Source organism: Triticum aestivum, chromosome 5D (genome assembly GCF_018294505.1).
Source record: "Triticum aestivum cultivar Chinese Spring chromosome 5D, IWGSC CS RefSeq v2.1, whole genome shotgun sequence".
Taxonomy (NCBI): Eukaryota; Viridiplantae; Streptophyta; class Magnoliopsida; order Poales; family Poaceae; genus Triticum; species Triticum aestivum.
The window spans coordinates 104,762,287-104,788,280 of record NC_057808.1 but is presented as its reverse complement, the minus strand read 5'-3'; positions in this window follow the sequence as shown (position 1 = coordinate 104,788,280).

Here is a 25,994-nt window from a genome sequence, read left to right as displayed (position 1 = left end):
GCAACCTATATTTCCATCACTCCTAAAATTCCCATATAATTATCATAAATTTTTTGGGTCATATATTCCTCAAATATGGCAAAACATTTCATTTGCCATGTTTATCATCATGCTCAAATAATTCATTTCCTATTCTGCCCTAAATGGCACATTGTGAAGCAAGTGCTATTTTAATTTTCCCAATTGCCCTAAAACTCCTTGGACACCTTTCCTGTCCATATCATTGGCACATGACAAAATGCAACCTCATTTGCCTAGTAGTCATTTAATTATGATTTTCCAAAGTTTCTGTCCAGAAAGAAACTTTGTGAAGGAGGTACAAGATAGGCATATCCAAATGAGTTGCACTTTTGCATGGACCTTCATATCATCAAATCATAGCCCTCCACCAAAGTTGAGCTCATTTCATGCCTCCATGTGAGCACAGATTCAAATCTTTGATTCTGTCCAAAATTTCAGTTTGTGAAGCAAGTATATTTTATATTTCTTCATTATGGCTGTAAATTTTTACAGGCCTTCTCCTATCCATATAAACTCCTTCCACCAAGTTGTGGCTCAATCCATTTAGCCATTTTCCCTCTAGAATGTGTGCAAGTTTCTGGTCAGTGGGGATGTTTGTGAAGGAAGTACCATTTTGGTTTATCCAAATGGTGTGAAACCTTTTTCAGAATCTTCACATGACCAAATAACTCTTCCCTGACCAAGTTCAGCTCAAGTGGCTTCACCATTTGAGTGCATCATCATGATTTCTATTCTAGACCAGATTATGCAGTTGCAAAGCAACTATATTAATTCTTGGTCCAAATCACCTCCAAATCTCCAGGATCATAGTTCTTCCGTCGCTTATCACACTAGACAACTCTTTTGGCTCCAATCCCTTCCCTGTTGATCAGGAGTGCTCGTCCAAATTTGATACAGCAACCTTGTCGAGCTTGCTCCCCTCTGATCCCTACACTTCTGCGTGATCCGTCACCTCCCTCGGCCTCTAGTATGCAAGTACTAATCACTAGACATCTCAGGGCAGCCCTTGGCCTCCTCTCCTTGCCAGCTCACGGGGTCACCACCGCCCTGGCACGCCATGGACGCGAGCTGAGCGACGTTTTGCTCGGGCCCCTCCTCGGTTCGTCGTGCTCGCGCGCCTCGTCGTGTCCAACAGCTATCCCGCGTTGTCGCCGTTCCCCTGAAGCCGTCTCCCCCTCCCGAAGCCTCCTCGCTGGCGCTCGTCGCCGTGCGCCCACGGGCGAACTGTAGCCGACCGGCTCTGTTCGCGCCGCGGCGGCTTCCCTCTCTTGTCCCCGAGCTCCGTTCGTCTCCGTGACCTCTGGAGCTCGTCCGTTCCCACCCCGTCTTCGTCCCCGAGCTCATGCGCGAGCACACGCGTCCGCGGCGCCGTCCACGCGTCCGCGGCGACGCCATCTCGGCCATGACCTCGCACGGCTATAAGTAGCCCCTCCCCGCGCAGCCCGAGCACTCCAGCAGCCTCACCTCGCTCCTAGGAACCTTCCTAGCCTCTCCATTAGCCTCCAGCAGCTCTCCTCGCCCTCCCTTGTCGCCATGGCCGTCGCCCCTGACCTCTTAAATTTGGTCGAAGCCGAGCCTCCCCCTCCTTTCTGTCGCTACCATAGCACTCCCCGGACCACCTCGATCCTCCCCGTGCCCTCGCCCCCTCGCCGGAGTCACTCTGGCCGCAAGCCCCATCGCCTCCCGAACCGCCGTCCGCCGCAGCAGCGGCCCCGCTCGAGCCCGACCTCCCCAAGATGGATGGATGCTCTGGACGGGTGCGTCTCGGTCCCCTGAGCGCGCCGGTATGCTGCACGGCCCGGGAGACGGCCGGAGCTGCCGGAACGGCCACCGGCGCCGGCCCAGTCCTGTGCTCCGTCGAGCGCGAGTGAGGAGAAGACGAAGCCGACGACCCCTCCCTGCCAGCTGGCCGCGGGCCCCGCGCATCAGCGGCACAGCCCGTTGACCCCGCCCTCACTGACGTGGATTAGTGGAAACGTATTTCTCAGAATACGTTTCCGCTGACGGTTGCGGGTGGTAAAGCGTTTTCACTTGCCCGAAAGCGTATTTCCTCAAGTGCACGTTCTGTTTCTCAGCCGAGGGCCTGTTTGTGAGGATTTGTCTTACAGAAAGGTCCCTGGCAGAAAAACAACTATATCTTTTAAACCATAACTCCGATCGAGGTGAATCCAACGCCCACGTCTTCGTATCGTCGAGCCCGTTCTGTTCCCACCCTTTGCACTATGTTTCAACATTCTGAAAATGACCATTTTTCCCTTGCCCCAATCAGCCCCCTCCGAGAGCGAACCCTTTCCGGCGATTCTTTCCGCGGTCATTCCGCACTTCTCCCTGGAGCCTTTTTCATCCCCAGGCAAGCCACAACCACCATTTTCATGATAGCCATGCAGAAGCATGGTTTTCAACTAGAATTTTTAATAACCGTTTGATTGTTTTGCTGCTGCTGTCGGTATTTCGGTTATGCTTATGGATCGGTGTTTACCGTCATGCTATGTTTTCTTGAACTCTGTTATTATGTTCTTCATGCTAGTATTAATTTAATATTGGCCATGTTTGGTAGTAGTACATGTTGGTGATGGTCTTCGGTGCATGACTATCGTCTCTTCCGAGTACCGCTGTTATGCATGTTTCTTTGCATCCAGTTGGTTAAATGCTTGCATGGTAGTTTTATCGTTATGTTATTGCATAGTATTTATTGTTGATGCTAGTGGTCCCGTTATGTTTTGAGTAGTGTTATACTTGTGATATTCATGCTCGTCATTATGCCATGCTCAGTTGAATATGATACATTGTTGATATGGTTGATAGTTATGTTGTACCCTCATGCTTATTTTGATATCATGTTCATGCATCATGTTATGTTATCATGGCTCAGCATATTGCATTCAAGTTTAACCGGATTAAATTGAACTTCAACAACTGTTGGCTGAGTCATGGTGCCACCATATCGATCTGACCAGTGCAACCACGCTTACCCTATGGGGGGTCTTAACTGGGTCTATTGTCATGCCTCTCACCGGTGCCTCCCGCGAGGGAAGGTTATGCGCGGGCGCTACCCTGATCAGGTAGGACGGCATAAGCCTTGTGTGCCCGTTGTTGAGTATGGATCCTTGTCCCCGTTTGGGACCGTTTTGCCACGACGGTGGCCGTTGGTGCCTTTGGTAGGCACGGGGCCACCCAGGACTTAGCCCAAAGGGGAGTTGGTCGGAGTGGCCGGGAGAGTGTCATGGCAGTAGGACGGTTTTGTCGGAACGCTTTGGTCCACCCGAATGGGAGTGCGAGGACAGGGTTCCGTGGTGTGGGTACAGTGTGCTAACCTCTGCAGAGTTAGGATGCGGTAGTATAGAGTCTAGGTGGGTTATTGCACTTGATTGCTGCATTTGTTTGTTGCATAGCATGCATATAGATCATTTTCTTGTCGCTAATGGTTAATCTTGTGAGTGTAGGTGGCGTCGTTTTCGATCCACTACCTGCACCCTCTTTCTTAGCATGTCTGCTCTCCGGTGTTCGGCGTCATCTCTGTCCCAGCAGAGTGATGCCCTGGTACCAAGTGTTCCAGACACCATTTGCAGGAGTTATGCTCGGATATCGCGTCGATATCTTTCCGCTACTCACCCATATCGTTTCGGTGATAGACTCGTCTCTATCCTGAATCATGCCATCCATCTCGTCCCTTTGGCAACCCTCATTGATACTTGTTATCGGATAAGGGCAATGCCATCAAGCCTTGCTTTTCCTCCCCTACATTGCCTCGTCATCCCATTCTTTGGACATGTACGATTCCCTTTCGTACGCTTGATGATGATGTAGTCGTGACTTCCATGTCTCGCTGCATGATCATCAAGTCCGTCCTCGCTTCTGTATCCATCCAGATCCAGACGGTGTTCAGCCAGCGCTTGGTAGCGTTGGTTACACCAAACCTTTCCACACATGGATCTCACTTTCGTGCACACCGTCACAGCATATTAGACCGTAATACCGGAGTTTCCGCGAGACTTGTGTGCTTAGGTGTGCATGCATATTATTGTGTGAGTAGCAGTAATATGTGTTGATTGCTTTATTTTGGTTGCATGCTTGTGTGCCTTTGTTTCATCGTTCCTTTTGTTTCTTTTTGGGCCTTCGGTGTTACAAATTTTCCCCCTTATTAAAGTTGCTCGTCAACCGACACCGGACCCGAAGAATCAGCAAGGAGTTCAAATGTTTGGAAGCTCAGCTAAACAAGAATGGAATTATCAGCAGACAACAGTGAAATTGGGAAAATCTTGGCTGAAGGCAAAAGTAATCCTGGATGGACTGTCAGTATCAAGTTTGCATCAGCATGGAATTCTCAGCCGACTGCATTGAGATCTGGGGATATCTGATCGTGATACGGATAATCAAGTTTGCCTCAGTGTGCACTCTTCATGGCAGTAATGATCAGATCAGCAAGAAGATAAGCTATGTGCAAGACCAACAGTGCAATTTCAGTCAAAGGTATGGTTCAGATACAAGGTTTGATTCTTCGTGGAGGATGATTTTGAAACATGATATGCCTGGAAGAAAGCAAGGATTTGCCACATACAAGGTTTGATTCTTCGTGGAGGATGATTCAGATACAAGTGCCGAACCCCTCTGAACTGGTCAGAAACTGGGGAACGTCCACTCTTCGGTCCGGATATTATCCAAGATGCCGAAGAACAAGTCCGCATTATTCGCGAGAATCTCAAGACTGCTCAGTCACGTCAGAAGAGTCAGTATGACCGTCATCATAAAGACATGGTCTATCAACCTGGCGAAAAGGCTTATCTTCGAGTCACACCTATGAAGGGTGCTCACCGCTTCGGGATCAAGGGCAAACTAGCTCCTCGCTATATTGGCCCATTCACTATTCTCGAAAGGCGTGGAAAAGTGGCATACCAACTGGAGCTACCGCCGAACCTTTCTCAGGTTCACGATGTGTTCCATGTGTCACAGCTCCGCCGTTGCTTCAAGGATCCAATCCGAGCTGTGGATCATGAAGTGCTCGAATTGCAGCAAGACCTCTCCTATAAGGAGCATCCGGTTCGCATTCTCGACCAAGCTGAACGCCGCACACGTCAGAAGACGATCAAGTTTCTCAAAGTCCAGTGGTCGCACCATTCTGAAGATGAGGCCACTTGGGAACGAGAGGACCGTCTGCGCGAAGAATACCCCGCACTGTTTCCTTCTACCTCCTAAATCTCGGGACGAGATTTCTTGTAGTGGAGGAGATTTGTAACACCCTGAGAATCATGCTACAGTAACTCCCTGTGATTAAACTAATCATGTTGCTAAACAGGGCTTGATCACATTTGAATCACCTTCCTTTTCAAACTCCTAGTTCAAACTTCAAATATAATTAAAGTGAAAAATAAAAGTTTTCAAAAACTCAAACAAAAATGTTCAGTGGGTGCCAAATATTACACTGGTAATTATGGTGGAGAAAACACATTTTTATAAAATGCCTAAATACTTTAAATGAAATATAACAGAAAAGGAAATAAACAAATAAAAGGAAAACAGAAAACAAAACAGAACAGAAAAAGAAAAAAAAAGGAGCAGGCCTTCCCCCCCCACTGGACCCGTGGCCCATCTGCACCGAACCCCCCCGGCCCAAACTGGGCCGCACCCCCGCACCCCCGCACCCCCGACCCCGGCCCAGCCCACCTCTCCTCCCTCGTCCCCTTCCCTGTTCCCCCGACCGGGTCGGAACAGGGGCGCGCGCTCCCGCCCGACCACCTCGCCGGCACCGACGCCGGAGAGGATAAGGGCGCCAGCGGCCCCCGCCCCCTCGGGCCTCTCTCCCACTCACCCCGCTCACTCCCTCGGCCTCTGCGCCTCTCCCCCCGCCAGATCCACCTCTCTCTCCCCTTCGATCTCCTCTGCCCGCGCGTGCTCGCCGCCGTTCACCGTCGAACTCGCGGCCACCGTGCCCCAATCGCCCCGACGACGTGCCCGAACGACTTCCCGCCGTCGACTACGTCGACTACGCCCTCGGGAACGAGTCGAGCGCCTCTGCACCGGCCTCCCCGAGCTCGTCTTCAACCTTCGGCCGCCGTCGTTCGTCGCCGATTCCGGCTACCCCGCGCCCTCCCCGAGCTCACTGCCACTCCCTACAGCCTCGCAGTGAGCCTCTCCTTCTCCTCCCCCTCTCCGTTAGCTCGCTCGCGCTCCGTAGCTGCTCCCCCACGCGCGCCCGAACGCCACGCCGCGGAGCTCGCCGCCGGCGTGTCTCCGGTGACCAAATGGTCACGGCCGTAGGCCCGCTAGCCCGACCGCACCGTGCCGCGCCCGCCTAGGTAGTTAGTTCGGCCGTTCGCGCGCTCTAACGCAGCTTCCGTCGGGCACCCGTAGCACGTCGCCGCCGGCGAGCTCGTAGCGGTCGTCCCCGGCCGTTTCAGCCCCTCCGACCACCGCCGTTGGACGCGCGACGTCGAGCCGCGTCGAACGCGCCCAGCCCCGCCCCCGCAAACCCACTGTGGGTGAAACCCGCGCCCCTCCCCCGCGCGTCGCCGTGCGTTTTGGTCGCCGGCGTTGCTCCGGCGCCGGGCGCCGACGTGGCAGGCCTGGGGCCACCCCAGTGCCCCTGCCAGTGGCCCCCACGGGCCCCAGTTGACTGGGTCAACTGCTGACTGGGCAGGCCCAGTCACTGACATGCGGGCCCCGCCGCAAAAAGAAAAGAAAAAGAAAATGTTTTATAAATAAAAATAATTATTTTAACTAATCACTCACTGACATGTGGGGCCCACCCCTCTAATTGTACTGTTAGATTAGTTTAAATAGATATTAGAATAACAGAGACTGACATGTGGGTCCCACTGGACCCACCTGTCTGGTTTGACTGGTCAACCGACCTGTTGACTTGCTGACGTCAGCATGGCCTCATGCTGACGTCATAATTCATTTTTCTTAATATAAATAATTCCAGAAATTCAAATAAACTTTGAAAATTCATATCTTTTAAACCGTAACTCGGATGAAAATGTTTTCTATATGAAAGTTGCTCAGAACGACGAGACGAATCCGGATACGCAGTCCGTTCGTCCACCACACCTCCCTAACCTATCGAACTAGCAACTTTCCCCCTCCGGTCCGTCTGTCCAAAAATGCGTAACATCGGGAATACCTCCCGGATGTCCCCCCCCTTCACCGATACCACCTGTTGTCGCGTTAGGACACCCCTAGCACCGCTCATTGTCATGTCACGCATCGTCATGCTTATGTTTGCATTGTATTTACTGTTTCTTCCCCCTCTTCTCTCCGGTAGACTACGAGACCGACACTGCTGCTGCCCAGTTCGACTACGGAGTCGACGACCCCTCCTACTTGCCAGAGCAACCAGGCAAGCCCCCCCCCCCCTTGATCACCAGATATTGCCTACTCTTCTCTATACTGCTTGCATTAGAGTAGTGTAGCATGTTACTGCTTTCCGATAATCCTATCCTGATGCATAGCCTGTCATTGTTTCTACAATTGTTACCCTTACCTGCTATCACACTGCTTAGTATAGGATGCTAGTGTTTCATCAGTGGCCCTACACTCTTGTCCGTCTGCCATGCTATACTACTGGGCCGTGATCACTTCGGGAGGTGATCACGGGTATATACTATATACATTATATACATGACACATGTGGTGACTAAAGTCGGGTCGGCTCGTTGAGTACCCGCAAGTGATTCTGATGAGGGGGCTGAAAGGACAGGTGGCTCCACCCCGGTAGAGGTGGGCCTGGGTTCCTGACAGCCCCCGACTGTTACTTTATGGCGGAGCGACAGGGCAGGTTGAGACCGCCTAGGTGAGAGGTGGGCCTGGCCCTGGTCGGCGTTCGCAGATAAACAACACGCTTAACGAGTTCTGGGTATTTGATCTGAGTCTGGCCATTTGGTCTATACGCACTAACCATCTACGTGGGAGTAGTTATGGGTATCCCGACGTCGTGGTATCAGCCGAAGCTCTTTTGACGTCAGCGACTGAGTGGCGCGCGCCGCATTGGACCGTAAGCTCGCGCTTGTATTAAGGGGGCTAGGTCTGCTTCCGGCCGCGTACGCAACGTGCAGGTGTGCATAGGGCGATGGGCCCAGACCTCTGCGTGCATAGGTTTAGACCGGCGTGCTGACCTCTCTGTTGAGCCTAGGTGGGGCTGCGACGTGTTGATCTTATGAGGCCGGGCATGACCCAGAAAAGTGTGTCCGGCCAAATGGGATCGAGCGTGTTGGGTTATGTGGTGCACCCCTGCAGGGAAGTTTATCTATTCGAATAGCCGTGCCCCTCGGTAAACGGACGACCCGGAGTTGTACCTTGAGCTTATGACAACTAGAACTGGATACTGAATAAAATACACCCTTCCAAGTGCCAGATACAACCCGGTGATCGCTCTCTAACAGGGCGACGAGGAGGGGATCGCCGGGTAGCATTATGCTATGCGATGCTACTTGGAGGACTTCACTCTATTCTCTTCTATATGCTGCAAGATGGAGATGTCCAGAAGCGTAGTCTTCGACAGGACTAGCTATCCCCCTTTTAATTCTGGCATTCTGCAGTTCAGTCCACTGATATGGCCCTTTACACATATACCCATGCATTTGTAGTGTAGCTCCTTGCTTGCGAGTACTTTGGATGAGTACTCACGGTTGCTTCTCTCCCTCTTTCCCCCCTTCCTATCTATCTGTTTGTCGCAACCAGATATTGGAGTCCAGGAGCCAGACGCCACCGTCGACGACGACACCTACGACACTGGAGGTGCCTACTACTACGTGCAGGCCGCTGACGACGACCAGGAGTAGTTAGGAGGTCCCAGGCAGGAGGCCTACGCCTCGTTCGATCTGTATCCCTGTTTGTGCTAGCCTTCTTAAGGCAAACTTGTTTACCTTATGTCTGTGTTCAGATATTGTTGCTTCCGCTAACTCGTCTATGATCGAGCACTTGTATTCGAGCCCTCGAGGCCCCTGGCTTGTATTATAATGCTTGTATGACTTATTTATGTTTTAGAGTTGTGTTGTGATATCTTCCCGTGAGTCCCTGATCTTGATCGTACACATTTGCGTGCATGATTAGTGTACGGTCAAATCGGGGGCGTCACAAATACCTTCTCCTTAGGAAGATCAACATGAGTAGCAAATGATTCACAGAAAGAAGCTACTATCTCAGAGTCAAGTCCATATTTAGTGCTAAATTCACGGAAAACATCGGTATCCATAAAATATTTAACACAATCAAACTTAGGTGTTATACATGACTCCTTACCTTCATCGAGTTCCCAATCTTCAGAGTTGCGTTTAATTCTTTCCAATAAATCCCATTTGAATTCAATAGTCTTCATCATAAAAGAACCAGTACAAGAAGTATCGAGCATGGAGCGATTATTGAGAGAAAGCCGAGCATAAATTTTTTGAATAATAATTTCTCTTGAGAGCTGGGCATGAATATAACATTGACTTAAGCCTCCCCCAAGCTTGAGCGATGCTTTCTCCTTCACGAGGCCAAAAATTATATATATAATTACGATCACGATGAACCAGATGCATAGGTTAAAACTTCTAATGAAATTCCAATTTCAATCGTTTGTAGTTCCATGATCCAATATCATCGCATAGCCTAAACCATGTCAATGCCTTTCCCTTCAAAGATAAAGGGAAGACCTTCTTCTTGATAACATCCTCGGGCATACCTGCAAACTTAAATAATCCACAAACTTCATCCACATAGATTAGGTGCAAATCGGGATGTAATGTTCCATCTCATGTAAAAGGATTAGCTAGCAGTTTCTCTATCATACCCGAAGGAATTTCAAAGTAAACATTTTCAGTAGGTTCAGTAGGTTGAAGAGCAACTCTTTGCTCTACTGGTCGGGGTGAAGATACCCCGAACAAGCCCCTCAAAGGATTACTTTTCATAGTAACAAGTGACAGTAAATTTCAGCACACTATATAAATTTTTCCTTACCAAAGGCGCTTCACTCCCCGGCAACGGTGCCAGAAAAGAGTCTTGATGACCCAAAAGTATAGGGGATCTATCATAGTCCTTTCGATAAGTAAGAGTGTCGAACCCAACGAGGAGCAGAAGGAAATGACAAGTGGTTTTCAGTAAGGTATTCTCTGCAAGCACTAAAATTATCGGTGACAGATAGTTTTGTGATAAGGTAATTCATGACGGGTAACAAGTAACAAAAGTAAATAAGGTGCAGCAAGGTGGACCAATCCTTTTTGTAGCAAAGGACAAGCCTAGACAAACTCTTATATAAAGGAAAACGCTCCCGAGGACACATGGGAATTATCGTCAAGCTAGTTTTCATCATGCTCATATGATTCGCGTTCGTTACTTTGATAATTTGATATGTGGGTGGACTGGTGCTTGGGTACTGCCCTTCCTTGGACAAGCATCCCACTTATGAGTAACCCCTCTCGCAAGCATCCGCAACTACGAAAGAAATATTAAGGTAAACCTAACCATAGCATGAAACATATGGATCCAAATCAGCCCCTTACGAAGCAACGCATAAACTAGGGTTTAAGCTTCTATCACGCTAGCAACCCATCATCTACTTATTACTTCCCAATGCCTTCCCCTAGGCCCAAATAATGGTGAAGTGTCATGTAGTCGACGTTCACATAACACCACTAGAGGAAAGACAACATACATCTCATCAAAATATCGAACGAATACCAAATTCACATGACTACTTATAGCAAGACTTCTCCCATGTCCTCAGGAATAAACGTAACTACTCACAAATCATATTCATGTTCATAATCAGAGGGGTATTAATATGCATAAAGGATCTGAACATATGATCTTCCACCAAATAAACCAACTAGCATCAACTACAAGGAGTAATTAACACTACTAGCAACCCACAGGTACCAATCTGAGGTTTTGAGACAAAGATTGGATACAAGAGATGAACTAGGGTTTGAGATGAGATGGTGCTGGTGAAGATGTTGATGGAGATTGACCCCCTCCCGATGAGAGGATCGATGGTGATGACGATGGTGATGATTTCCCCCTCCCAGAGGGATGTTTCCCGGCAGAACAGATCCGCTGGAGCCCTAGATTGGTTTCGCCAGGTTCCGCCTCGAGACGGCGGCGCTTCGTCCCGAAAGCTTCCTTCTGATTTTTTCCAGGGCGAAAGACTTCATATAGCAAAAGATGGGCACCGGAGGCCTGCCAGGGGGCCCACAAGGCAGGGAGGCGCACCCCCACCCTCGTGGACAGGGTGTGGCCCCCCGCTGGTGCTTTCTTTTCCCAATATTTTTTATATATTCCAAAACTGACTTTCGTGGAGTTTCAGGACTTTTGGAGTTTTGCAGAATAGGTCTCTAATATTTGCTCCTTTTCCAGTCCAGAATTCCAGCTGCCGGCATTCTCCCTCTTCGTGTAAACGTTGTAAAATAAGAGAGAATAGGCATAAGTATTGTGACATAATGTGTAATGACAGCCCATAATACAATAAATATCGATATAAAAGCATGATGCAAAATGGACGTATCAACAACCGTTGGGCCGAGCCCCATGTACCCCCTTCGCTCACTTAGACTATATATACTCCTCCTCTCCCCTCTTTTGAAGGTTAGCAAAGTGATAGCTCATTTGTGAGATAGAGCCTTGCTCATCCATCCGGATCTACTCCATCGAGAGAGAACGCGGCCTCTACGGAGAAGATCCATCTTGGATTCAAGACCCCTAATGGGAAGACCCTCAAGACCTCCTCACGGAGAAGAACTTGCTACTTGTATCGTCCCTTGTTGATCGTGGATCGTGTATCTCTTTGTGTTTCGAGGATCTAGTGCATGTGTAATCGAATCTCGTTGGTTTGAGTGATTTCTCTCATGTTTTACCCTCGTGTTCTTCACGGGATCCGCTCCAATCGTGAAAGATCGGGCATCTAGGGTTCTACCCTACATCAGGTAGTGAGACACGTATTGCATTGTTGCCATCGAGGATAAAAAGATGAGGTTTTCATCATATTGCTTGAGTTTATCCCTCTATATCATGTCATCTTACTTAAGGCGTTACTCCGTTCTTTATGAACTTAATACTCTAGTAATAGTAGTAGATGCAGGCAGGAGTCGGTCTACTTGACACGGACGTGATGCCTATGTTCATAATCATTGCCTTGGATATCTTCATAACTTTGCGCTTTCTATTAATTGCTCGACAGTAATTTGTTCACCCACTGTATTATTTGCCTTCAAGAGAGAAGCCTCTAGTGAAACCTATGGCCCCCGGGTCTATTTTCCTTCATATATTTTCAGATCTATATACCAAAATACCTTTATGCAATTTATATACTTTTATTTACTTCTCTGTTTTAGTAATCTTTTATACGTATCTCTATCAGATCTCACCTTTGCAAGTGACCATGAAGGGATTGACAACCCCTTTTTCGCGTTGGGTGCAAGTGTTTGATTGTTTGTGTAGGTGCATATATTGGGGACTTGCGCGTTTCTCCTACTGGATTGGTACCTTGGTTCTCAACTGAGGGAAATACTTATCTCTAGTTTGCTGCATCACCCTTTGCTCTTCCAGGGAAAAACCAACGCAAGCTCAAGAAGTAGCAGGAAGAATTTCTAGTGCCGTCAAGCCTACCAAGTACCCATCATAAAATCTCATCTCTTGCATTACATTATTTGCCATTTGCCTCTCGTTTTCCTCTCTCCCACTTCTAACACGTTTCAGAAAAATACAGAAATATTTGCCTTTTTATTTGCCCTTCTTCCGTTCGTCTTTTCGTTCGCCTTTTGGTTGCTCGTGTGTTAGTTCATTTGCTTGACTTTATGGCTCAACCCAAGAACTTTGATCCTTACTATAGGAAGTTGGAAGAAATTAAAAATAATGTTAGGAGCTTCATGTCCTTACAATTTGAGCATAATAGTTTCTTTAGGAACGAGCTTAAGGAGCAGAAAACTTTTATGGAATATATGAATAAAGAGCTTGATGATATGTCGAAAGAATTTTATGGTCTTAAATCTCAATTTGCTCATCGTCAAAATTTAGTAGGCCAAATTTCTGATAAACAAACCACTTTGGTAAATAAGATGGCCGCTAAACCGGAGTTTTGTGAAAATAATGATGAAGATCTTAAAGTGATTGATGTGACTCCTATTGAATCTTTGGTTCCTAATATAAATCTTGATAAAGATGGGACTGGAGATGATTCAACTTTAGTTAAAAGGCATCCCAATGATTTGGAGTTTATAGATCTTGATGCAAAAATTGATAAAAGTGGGATTGGAGAGGTCAAAACTTTAAGTAGCGATGAACCCACTCTTTTGGATTTCAAGGATTTTAATTATGATAATTGTTCTTTGATAGATTGTATTTCCTTGTTGCAATCCATGTTGAATTCTCCTCATGCTTATAATCAAAATAAAGCTTTTACTAAACATATCGTTGATGCTATGATGGAATCTTTTGAAGAAAAGCTTTAATTGGAAGTTTCTATTCCTAGAAAACTTTATGATGAGTGGGAACCTACTATTAAGATTAAAATTAAAGATTATGAGTGCCATGCTTTGTGTGATTTTGGTGCTAGTGTTTCCATGATTCCAAAAACTTTATGTGATGTGTTAGGTTTCCATGAATTTGATGATTGTTCTTTAAATTTGCATCTTGCAGATTCCACTATTAAGAAACCTATGGGAAGAATTAATGATGTTCTTATTGTTGCAAATAGGAATTATGTGCCCGTAGTTTTCATTGTTCTTGATATACATTGCAATCCCACATGTCCTATTATTCTTGGTAGACCTTTCCTTAGAACAATTGGTGCAATTATTGATATGAAAGAAGGAAACATTATATTTCAATTTCCATTAAGGAAGGGCATGGAACACTTTACTAGAAAGAAAATTAAGTTGCCATATGAATCTATTATGGGAGCTACTTATGGATTGCATATCAAAGATGACAATACCTAGATCTATTGCAATATGCCTAGCTAGGGGCGTTAAACAATAGCGCTTGTTGGGAGGCAACCCAATTTTATTTTTGTTCTTGCTTTTTTGGTTCTTTTTTTCAATAGATTTTTCATCTAGCCTCTGGTTAGATGTGTTTTTATGTTTTAATTAGTGTTTGAGAAGAGTAAGACCTTTGGAATGGCTTACGGTGATAGTTGATTTGATCTTGCTAAAAAACATAAACTTTTGCACCCAGTCACGGAATTATTAAAAATCACAGAAGCGTGATAAAATTCTGAATTTTTTACACAAGATTGATATACAACTTACCCAGACTGTCCTAATTTTTCAGAATTTTTGGAGTTACATAAGTATTCGAAGTTTTCAGATTGCTACAGACTGTTCTGTTTTTGACAGATTCTGTTTTCTATGTGTTGTTTGCTTATTTTGATGAATCTATGGGTAGTATCGGGGGGGGGGGGGGTGAACCATGGAGAAGTTGGAATACAGTAGATATTAAACCAATATAAATAAATAATGAGTTCACAACGGTACCAAAAGTGGTGATTTTATTTTCTTATACTAACGGATCTAATGAGCTTTCTGTTGAGTTTTGTGTTGTGAAGTTTTCAAGTTTTGGGTAAAGATTTGATGGACTACAAAATAAGGAGTGGCAAGAGCCTAATCTTGGGGATGCCCAAGGCACCCCAAGGTAATATTCAAGTACAACCAAGAGCCTAAGCTTGGGGATGCCCCGGATGGCATCCCCTCTTTCGTCTTCGTCTATCGGTAAGTTTACTTGAGGCTATATTTTTAGTCACCACATGATATGTGTTTTGCTTGGAGCGTCTTGTATGATATGAGTCTTTGCTTTTTAGTTTTCCACAATCATCCTTGCTGTACACACCTTTTGAGAGGGACACGCATGAATCATGAATTTATTAGAATACTCTATGTGCTTCACTTATATCTTTTGAGCTAGGCAATTTTGCTCTAGTGTTTCACTTATATCTTTTTAGAGCACGGCGCTGGCTTTATTTTATAGAAATTGCTGAACTCTCATGCTTCACTTATATTATTTTGAGAGTCTCTCTAAACAGCATGGTAATTTGCTTTGGTTATGAATTTAGTCCTAATATGATGTTTGATTCCTTATGATTGTTTTGAGATATAAAGATGGTGATATTAGAGAGTCATGCTACTGAGTAATTGTAGATTGGCAGAAATACTTGTGTTAAAGTTTGTGATTCCCGTAGCATGCACGTATTGTGAACCGTTATGTGGTGAAGTCAGAGCATGATTTATTTATTGATTGTCTTCCTTATGAGTGGTGGTCGGGGACGAGCGATGGTCTTTTCCTACCAATCTATCCCCCTAGGAGCATGCGCGTAGTACTTTGTTTCAATAACTAATAGATTTTTGCAACAAGTATGTGAGTTCTTTATGACTAATGTTGAGTCCATGGATTATACACACTCTCACCCTTCCACCATTGCTAGCCTCTCTAGTGCCGCGCAACTTTCGCCGGAGCCACATATATTCCAAAACCCTCAGAGGAATCCAGAAAAATACTTTTCCGCCACCTCAACCTTCTGTTCCTGTGAGATCCCATCTTGGGGCCTTTTCTGGCATCCTGCCAGAGGGGGATTCGATCACGGAGGGCATCTACATCAACCCTATTTCCCTTCCGATGAAGCATGAGTAGTTTACCTCAAACCTACGGGTCCATAGCTAGTAGCTAGATGGCTTGTTCTCTCTCTCTTTGATTCCCAATACCATGTTCTCCTCGATGTTCTTGGAGATCTATCCGATGTAATCTTCTTTTGCGGTGTGTTTGTCGAGATCCGATGGAATTGTGGATTTATGATCAGCTTATCTATGAATATTATTTGAATCTTCTCTGAATTCTTATATGCATGATTTGATATCTTTGTATTTCTCTTCGAATTATCGGTTTGGTTTGGCCAACTAGATTGGTTTTTCTTGCAATGGGAGAGGTGCTTAGTTTTGGGTTCAATCTTGCGTGATTTCACCCAGTGACAAAGTAGGGGCAGCAAGACACGTATTACATTGTTGCCATCGAGGATAAAAGGATGGGGTTTTCATCACCCGACTGAGGGCTATCAATTTTTTTAAAGTTTAGTGGTCAAATCACTCTGAAGATGAAACCACTTGGGAACGCGAGGATCGTCTTCGTGATGAATACCCCGCTTTGTTTCCATCTACCTCCTAAATCTCGAGACGATATTTCTTGTAGTGGAGGAGAATTGTGACGCCCGAATAATTAACTTACAGTAATCCTCTGCTAGTGATGCCACATCACCACTGTTACTGTTGCTAATCTCGCTTAGATCCCAATCGTTAAATTCAAATTTAAATTAAAGTCAAAATTTAAAGTTTTCAAAATGTCAAAACTAAATGTTCAAAGCATTGTAAATATTCCATACCTAATTATGGTGGTGAACCAACATTTTTGTTGGGAAACGTTGCATGGAAAACAAAAAATAATTCTACGCACACACAAGATCTATCAAGGAGATGCATAGCAACGAGAAGGGAAGAGTGTGTCTACGTACCTCGTAGACCGTAAGCGGAAGCGTTAGACAACACGGTTGATGTAGTCGAACTTCTTCGCATTCCAACCGATCAAGCACAGAACGTACGACACCTCTGCGTTGAGCACACGTTTAGCTCGATGACGTCCTCTGCCTTCTTGATCCACCAAGACGGCAAGGTAGTGGATGAGTTCCGGCAGCACGACGGCATGGTGTTGGTGATGGTGAAGTGATCTCGGTAGGGCTTCGCCTAAGCACTACGAAAATATGACCGGGGGCGCCGCACACGGGTAGGCAATTGTCTGTTGTGTGCTAGGCGCCCCCCTCCCACATATATATAGGTGGGAGGGAGGAGTAGCCAAAGGGGGCGCCCAAGTAGGAGGAATCCTACTTGGGGTCTCTCCCAAGCCGCGCCCCCGCCTTATATAGGTGTGGGGGAAAGGCAGGGGAGGGTGGCGCCCCCCTTTCCTTTCTCCCTTGAGAGGGAAAGGTAGGAGGGGCTAGCCCTCCCCCCTTTCCTTCCCTAGGGCTGGCGGGCCAGGGAGAGGGGTTCACCAGCCCCCTGTGGGCTGGTCTATCCCTCCCTTGGCCCATTAAGCCCATATCTCCTACCGGGGGTGTCTGGAACCCCTTCATGTGACCCGATGGCTACCCGGTGCATCCGGAAACCCTTTCGGTGTCCGAATACCATCGTCCTTATATATAAATCTTTACCTCACGACCATTTAGAGACTCCTCGTCATGTCCGTGATCTCATCTGGGACTCCGAACAACATTCGGTCAACAAATCATCTAACTCACATAACACTATATCGTCAACGAACGTTAAGCGTGCGGACCCTACGGGTTCGAGAACTATGTAGACATGACCGAGACATCTCTCCAGTCAATAACCAATAGCGTAACCGGGATGCCCATATTGGCTGCTACATATTCTACGAAGATGTTTATCGATCGAACTGTTATGACAACATACACAATTCCCTTTGTCCATCGGTATGTTACCTGCCCGAGATTCGATCATCGGCAGCTTCGTACCTAGTTCAATCTCGCTACCAGCAAGTCTCTTTACTCATTCTGTAGTCACTTTGCTTGCAAGGCTTCTTATGATGTGTATTATCGAGAGGGCCCAGAGATACCTCTCCGATACTCGGAGTGACAAATCCTAATCTCGATCTATGCCAACTCAACAAACACCTTCAGAGATACCTATAGGGCATCTTTATGATCACCCAGTTACGTTGTGACATTTGATAGCACACAAGGTATTCCTCCGGTATCCAGGAGTTTCATAATCTCATAGTCGAAGAAATATGTATTTGACATGATGAAAGCAATAGCAATAAACTGAACGATCAATATGCAAAGCTAACGGATGGGTCTTGTCCATCACATCATTCTCCTAATGATGTGATCCCGTTATCAAATGACAACACATGTATATGGTTAGGAAACCTTAACCATCTTTGATCAACGAGCTAGTCTAGTAGAGGCTTACCAGGGACATGGTATTTGTCTATGTATTCACACATGTATTTAAGTTTCCGATCAATACAATTCTAGCATGAATAATAAACCTTTATCATGAATAAGGAAATATAAAATAACAACTTGATTATTGCCTCTAGGTCATATTTCCTTCATTTTTGCGAAGTGTTTAAATACCCTAAACTAATCAAAACAATGGTCTAAATAATAATTTAAATGCTTTTTAATTAATAAAAATACTAATATATTTTATCTAGGAGCTAAACTAATTGTGTGTAGCGACCAGACCTCAAACAGTCTGTGCTGCTGTGCACCAGTGTCATCCCTGGATTAGTAATGCTGACACGCACAATACAAATGGAGGATTTATAACAGAGTAGCAATCACACACTTATTACAACGAATATCTCAAAAGAGAATAAGTATGATAAATATGGCTTAAGGCCATCTAATACGATAACAGCGGAAGACTTGGAAGATAAGTGAGTCCATCAACTCCAACGGCATCACTAAGTATAAGACCACGACCTAAAGGCACCTTACTCGTCGTCTGAAAAGTCTGCAACATGAAACGTTGCAGCCCGAAAATGGGTCAGCACATGGAATATGCTGGCAATGTAACACATAGAGAGTAATGAACATAATAATACTATACTACATGCATATATGGCCGGTAGAAAGCTCTATGGTTACAGTTTTGCGAAAAGCCAGTTTTTCCCTACTACAAAGGAATACATTTTATTTAACTATCATGGTGGTTGTTAAACATTGAGATGGTTGACAGCATCTCAATCCCAATTAAGTATCATCATTAACCCAACAATATTAATTAAAGTAACATGGTGATGAGATTCACATGACAATCCAAGTACTAGATACTCAAGATGTCCATAACCGGGGACACGGCTAACCATGATTAGTTTATACACTCTGCAGAGGTTTGTGCACTTTTCCCCCAAGACTCGATCGCCTCCGCTGGATTCTCGCACTACAGGATGTTTGAGAAACGGATGACCGAGACATAGTCTTTCAGAAGCGTTTGCACCTTACGATGTGATAGACCGTACCACCTACATCCCCTACATCTGCTAGTCTACCACTGTAAGAGTTCACACAACTTAATCAACTATGCTAGAGCCCATAATAGCTTGCGGCTGCACACGGAAGTTTCTAGCATGAAAAATCTCATGATCCCTTTGAACCTGGGTGGCGGTCCAAAAGGAAAACAGGCAATCCTGGAATACCCAGGTACCTCAATCCACCCAGATGTGAGTTTTAGTTGCCACCTTAAGTAAACCATTAATTAACAATCTCACATCTGTAGTGAATATCTCTCAAACCCAATCCACGTCTACAAGCATAGCATAGCAATATAAGCAACGTAGAAGTAACTCCCAAGGGTTTGATAATAAAACAGGTAATAGGTACTACCTCAACTACTTCCCAATACCCACAATTTAATTAGATCCTAACCATGCAATGTTTGAGGATTGATCTAATGCAATAAAACTGGGTAGTAAAAGAGGTATGATCAAAGTGTTACTTGCCTTGCTGATGATCCGTGAAACCTAGAGATTCGAAGTAGCAAGCGGCGCACTCCGGGTACTCTATCGCAAACAAACAAGCAAACAATAAGCACTCATCTAATGCACAAGTAAAACTCAAATAAAGATCTAACCAGAAAGTTCAACTTAAGAATTCCGGTTTGCAAAAAGAATCAAATCAAACGAAGCAACGAAAATCAAACGGCGAATGAAACAAGCTTCGTTTACTAATCTGGATCTAAGTCAAATTTTACAGTAGCAAAAACTTGTTTGAGTAGGTTAAACGGAAAGAGAATTTCGAGACGAAACTCTAGTCACTTGAATCACCTGATTCCGATAAACGAGCGAAAAGTTAAACCAGAACGAAAATCTGATCAGAAATCGCGATCTGGAATAATCGCAGAAAATCCGACGAAAAAGAAAACTGACGAATAGTTAAACGAACGGACGTTCGTTAACAGCGTCAAACCGACGAACACGTTCGTTAAAACGAACGGAACGGTGAACGTTCACTAGATAATTAAACCGAAGAAAAAAATAAACCGAACTAAAGAAAAAAAACCGAACAGTTTTAAAAAAACCGAACGGCGGCTGCGGCTACCTCGTCGGGGCAACTCCGGCGGGGCTCGGGATGGGCTCCGGCGGGTCGGCGAGGGGCGGCGAGGTGCGGGCGTCGGCGGGGGCGACGAACGGGGCGGCGTACGGCGGCTCCTCCTTCGGCGACGGGGCGGGCGACTCCGGCGGGGCTCCTCGGCGGCGGCGGCTTCGGGGACGGGGTGAGGGAGAGGCGGCAGGGTAGGGGGGTATATAAGGAGGGGGGCCTGCCTTGGGGAGGGGGCGACGGGCGGCGGCGGGTCTCGTCCCCGATCGGGACTCGGCGGCGGCGGTCTCCAGGAGGGAGACGGCTCGCGGGCGGGCTGGGCTTCGGCCCAGTCGGCGCTCGGCGTTTTTTTAATAGTTTCGCTGAATCTAAAAAAATCGCAGAAAAATAAATAAAAATCCAAAAACGCTAAAACAAATTTTTCCCGTTTAATTAAAATAATTAGAACGAGATGAACATTTTCTTGGCCAAAAATGCAGTTTTGAAAACGTGCAATTTTTTTAATGCAATTAAAATTGCCAATAAAATTCGAATAAAATCCAATATTTGATTTTAATATTTTTCCTCCAATATTTCAATTATTTTGGAGAAGTCATATTTTCTCCTCTCATTTATTTTAATACGAAATATTTTTCGGAGAGAAAAATAATTAAAAACAAAAATAAAAATCCTTGTTTCATTATTTGATAAAAATCAAATATGAAAATCGAGAAAATCCCCAACTCTCTCCGAGGGTCCTTGAGTTGCTTAGGATTTTTCGAGGATTTGCCGAAAATGCAAATAAATATGCTATGCAATGATGATCTAATGTATAACATTCCAAATTGAAAATTTGGGATGTTACAAACCTACCCCCTTAAGATGAATCTCGCCCTCGAGATTCGGGTTGGCTAGAAAATAGGTGGGAGTGGTTCTTCCGTAGATCTTCCTCTCGCTCCCAGGTGGCTTCATCCTCAGTGTGGTGACTCCACTGAACTTTGCAAAACTTGATAACCTTGCTGCGGGTGACTCGGCTGGCATACTCAAGAATCTTAACTGGCTTCTCCTCATAGGTCAAATCACTTTCCAGCTGAATCGCTTCTAGTGGCACTGTATCTCTCAGTGGTATCTCAGCCATCTCTGCGTGGCACTTCTTCAATTGGGAAACGTGGAATACATCATGAACTCCTGACAATCCTTCAGGCAATTCCAGCTTGTAGGCAACTTCTCCCATACGCTCCAAAACTCTGTATGGTCCTACAAAACGAGGCGCTAACTTTCCCTTAACTCCAAAGCGCTTCACTCCTCGAAGTGGTGATACTCGAAGATAAACTCTGTCTCCGACTTCGTGAACTGTCTCCTTACGTTTAGAATCCGCATAACTCTTCTGCCTGGACTGGGCTACCTTGAGCCTATCGCGAATCAACCTCACTTTCTGTTCAGACTCTTTAATCAAATCTGGTCCAAACAACTGACGGTCTCCAACTTCGTCCCATAACAATGGTGTTCTACACCTCCTTCCGTACAAAGCTTCGAAAGGGGCCATCTTCAAACTGGTTTGATAACTGTTGTTGTAAGAAAACTCTGCATATGGCAAATTGTCGTCCCAACTAGATCCATAATCTAGCGCACAGGCTCTCAACATGTCTTCCAAAATCTGATTGACTCTCTCGGTCTGTCCATCTGTCTGTGGGTGAAAGGCTGTACTGAATTCTAGCCTGGTTCCCAAAGTTTCATGTAACTGATTCCAAAACTTCGAGGTAAACTGGGTTCCTCTATCTGATACAATGGTCCTCGGAACTCCATGCAAACATACGATTCTGGTCATGTATATCTTTGCCAACTTAGCACTGGTGTAAGTGGTCTTCACTGGGATGAAATGAGCTACTTTCGTCAAACGGTCGACTACAACCCATATTGAGTCATAGCCTGAACGAGTCCTGGGCAATCCCGTGATAAAATCCATGCCTAGTTTATCCCACTTCCATTCGGGTATCGGCAGTGGCTGTAGCAATCCTGCTGGCTTCTGATGCTCTGCCTTCACTCTCTGACATACATCACAAACTGCTACATACTCCGCAATATCCTTCTTCATACCGGTCCACCAGAACGTATCCTTCAAGTCCAAATACATCTTGGTATTTCCTGGGTGAATCGAATACGGTGAATCATGGGCCTCTTGCAAGATCAATTTCCTGATCTCCGGATCATTAGGCACAAAAACGCGGTCCTCAAACCATAAGGTATCGTGCTCATCCTCACGAAATCCCTTGGCTTTTCCTTTGCTCATCTTTTCCTTTATCTCGTTAATTTCCTCGTCTGTCTTCTGAGCTTCCCTGATCTTTTCCATCAAGGTAGACTGGATCTCCAATGTTGCTAAATAACCTCTCGGTACTATCTCCAAACATAGCTCGCGAAGATCCTCGGCTAACTCTTGGGGTAACTCTCCTGTCATGAGTGTGTTGACATGGCTCTTGCGGCTCAACGCATCTGCTACTACGTTAGCCTTCCCTGGGTGATAATGCAATCTCATATCATAATCCTTAATGAGCTCCAACCATCTCCTCTGCCTGAGATTCAACTCCTTCTGCGTGAAAATGTACTTCAAACTCTTGTGATCCGTGTACACCTCACAATGGTTTCCGATGAGAAAATGCCTCCATGTCTTCAACGCATGCACTACGGCTGCTAATTCCAAATCATGCGTGGCATAGTTCTTCTCATGGGGTTTAAGTTGTCGTGAAGCATATGAAACAACTCTTCCTTCCTGCATAAGCACTGCTCCAAGTCCTCGACGAGAAGCATCGCCAATAAACTTCATAATCCTTGCGTTGATCTGGCAGAATCAACACTGGTGATGTAACCAAACGTTTCTTCAACTCTTGGAAACTAGCTTCACATTCCTCAGTCCAATTGAACTTGGTGTCTTTCTTCAATAGCTCAGTCATGGGTTTTGCAATCTTTGAGAAATTCTCAATGAATCTCCGGTAGTATCCTGCGAGTCCAAGGAAACTCCGGATCTCTCCAACTGACGTGGGTGATTCCCAACTTGTTACTGTGTCAACTTTGGCGGGGTCTACCGCTATTCCTTCTCCGGATATAACATGTCCGAGGAATCCAACTTCCTTCAGCCAAAACTCACACTTGCTGAATTTGGCGTACAACTGATGTTCTCTGAGTTTCTCAAGTACCAAACGCAAATGCTCCTTATGCTCCTCTTCATTCTTTGAGTAGACCAAAATATCATCAATGAACACCACGACGAACTTATCCAAAAACTCCATAAACACTTTGTTCATCAGGTTCATGAAATAGGCAGGTGCGTTAGTCAGACCAAATGACATAACGGTATACTCATACAGCCCATACCTGGTGGTAAAAGCCGTCTTAGGTATATCCTGCTCTCGAATCTTCAACTGGTGGTATCCTGATCGTAGATCGATCTTGGAAAATACCTTAGCTCCTTGTAAGCGGTCAAACAAATCATTGATCATCGGCAGTGGGTACTTGTTCTTGATGGTCACTTCGTTCAATCCTCGATAATCAACAACCATCCTCAACGATCCATCTTTCTTCTCCACTAGAAGTACTGGTGATCCCCAAGGTGACGAACTTGGGCGAATATAGCCTTTATCCAGTAACTCCTTAATCTGCTTCTTAATCTCCTCCAAATCTTTTGCGGGCATCCTGTACGGTCTCTTAGATATTGGTCCTGTGCCTGGCAAAAGCTCGATCAGAAACTCGATGTCTCTATCTGGTGGCATGCCTGGCAACTCTTCTGGGAAAACATCCGGGTAATCCTTCACCACTGGTACTTCCTCCTGTACAACTCCTGATAAGGAATTCACCTGAGTTCTCTTCGGCATATGCCGGGATACATACTTAATCCTCCTTCCTTCTGGGGTGGTAAGCAAAATTGTTTTACTGACACAATCAATGTTCCCTCCATACTTCGATAACCAATCCATGCCTAATATCACATCCAATCCTTGCGATTCCAATATTATTAGGTCCGAGGGAAACACGTAGTTACCAATCCTTAATGGTAACCGATCACACCATAAACTAGCCATATACTCTGCTCCTGGCGAGGTTACTAACATGGGTGACCTAAGGGCTTGGGTTGGCAGTTTATACTTATCCACAAATCCCCTTGATATGTATGAATGCGATGCACCAGTATCAAAAAGAACGAGTGCAGTAAATGACTTAACCAGAAACTTACCTATTACTGCATCAGGCTGTGCTTCAACCTCTTCCACGCTAACGTGGTTCACATGTCCTTTGTTGAAAGGGTTCGGCTTCTTCCCAGAGCTTCCATTTCCATTACCATTCTGGGCTTCGGGACATTCATTGGCATAATGTCCAGTCTTCTGGCACTTAAAGCAAGTGACTTGACTCAGGTCTCTCTTAGCTGGGGTTGAAGGGTTGGTACGGTTCTGTCCGTTGCTTCCTCCGTTCCCATTACCATTCTTGGAGCCATTATGGTTGTGCGAATTACCTCCTCCATGGGTATGCTGAAACTGTCCTCCCGATTTCGGGGTAAAACGTGGCTTCTGCTGGGCTCCGGAATTATACTTCCCTTGTCCATACTTCCTCTTACGGTTTTCAATCTGCTGCTGCTTCCCTTCAATCATGAGTGCTCTATCTACCAACTCCTGGTAGTTGTTGAAGGTTGCTACCATTAACTGCATGCTCAGCTCATCATTCAGTCCTTCCAGAAACTTCTCCTGCTTGGCTGCATCTGTAGCAACGTCATCTGGGGCATAACGTGCTAACTTACTAAAGTCCTCCACATACTAGCCTACGGTGCGTCCTCCTTGGCGTAGGTTGCGAAACTCACACTTCTTCATAGCCATAGCTCCTGCTAAAACATGGGCTGTACGAAAAGCTTGTTGAAACTGGTCCCATGTGACAGTGTCAATAGGGTGAGTGGCTGTGTAATTCTCCCACCATGATGCTGCGGGTCCATCAAGCTGATGTGCGGCAAAACGCACTCTCTCTGCATCTGTGCATCCTGCAGTGGTCAACTCCCTTCCAACTTTGCGGAGCCAATCATCTGCAACAATCGGCTCGGTGCTGCTGAAAAACACCGGCGGATTTAGCCTCAAGAAACGGGCTAAGTGATCAACAGGTGGTGGTGGTGGTGGGTTGTTGTTGTTGTTGTTGCCTTGGTTCTGTACTAACACTTGCATCAGGTCATTCTACTGCTGAATCAACTGAGTGATCTCCGGTGGGAAAACAAATCCGGTGTCGCGTCTCGGAGGCATCTGATAGGTTTAGAAAAGATGGGAATTTAGAATAGAATAAGGTCTAGAGAGAAAACACTACCCATATGCTCATGAGACAAACACAATCAATATCACTCAATCAAATCAAACAAGGCATACAATCGATCTAACTATCGTTACAAAGTGCTCGAACTATACTATATATATGGGGGAATACTACTACTGATATGGTGGTCTACTAGAAATTTTGATCAGTCGAAGACTCCATGATATCTGCTCCAGCTTCATCAACAAAGTCATCTTCACTGGGGTCCGAGTCGGTGTCGTCGATGATGATGTAGTTATCCGGGCAAGCGCATTCATCATCTTCTCCTTTTGATGCTGGATTTCCCATGAATACTCCAATCTTCTTCTCCAGGTCGTCATTCTTCCCTACTAGTGCGACGATTTCTTCCAAATAATCCTCGCGTGTAGCCTTGAGTTCATCCTCCAACTCCTGGATCTTGGTTAATGCCTTCTTCAGATCTATCATGTCTGAGCACATCTGGTTCTCCTGGCGACGAATGTGTTGGTTTTGCTCCTGGATGAAAGCTGCAATTGATCCATCCTTCTTGGTGCTAATCATCTCCCATTGCTCGTCTCGGCGTCCACAAATCTGATAAATAGTATCCTTAAGCTCCCTGTGG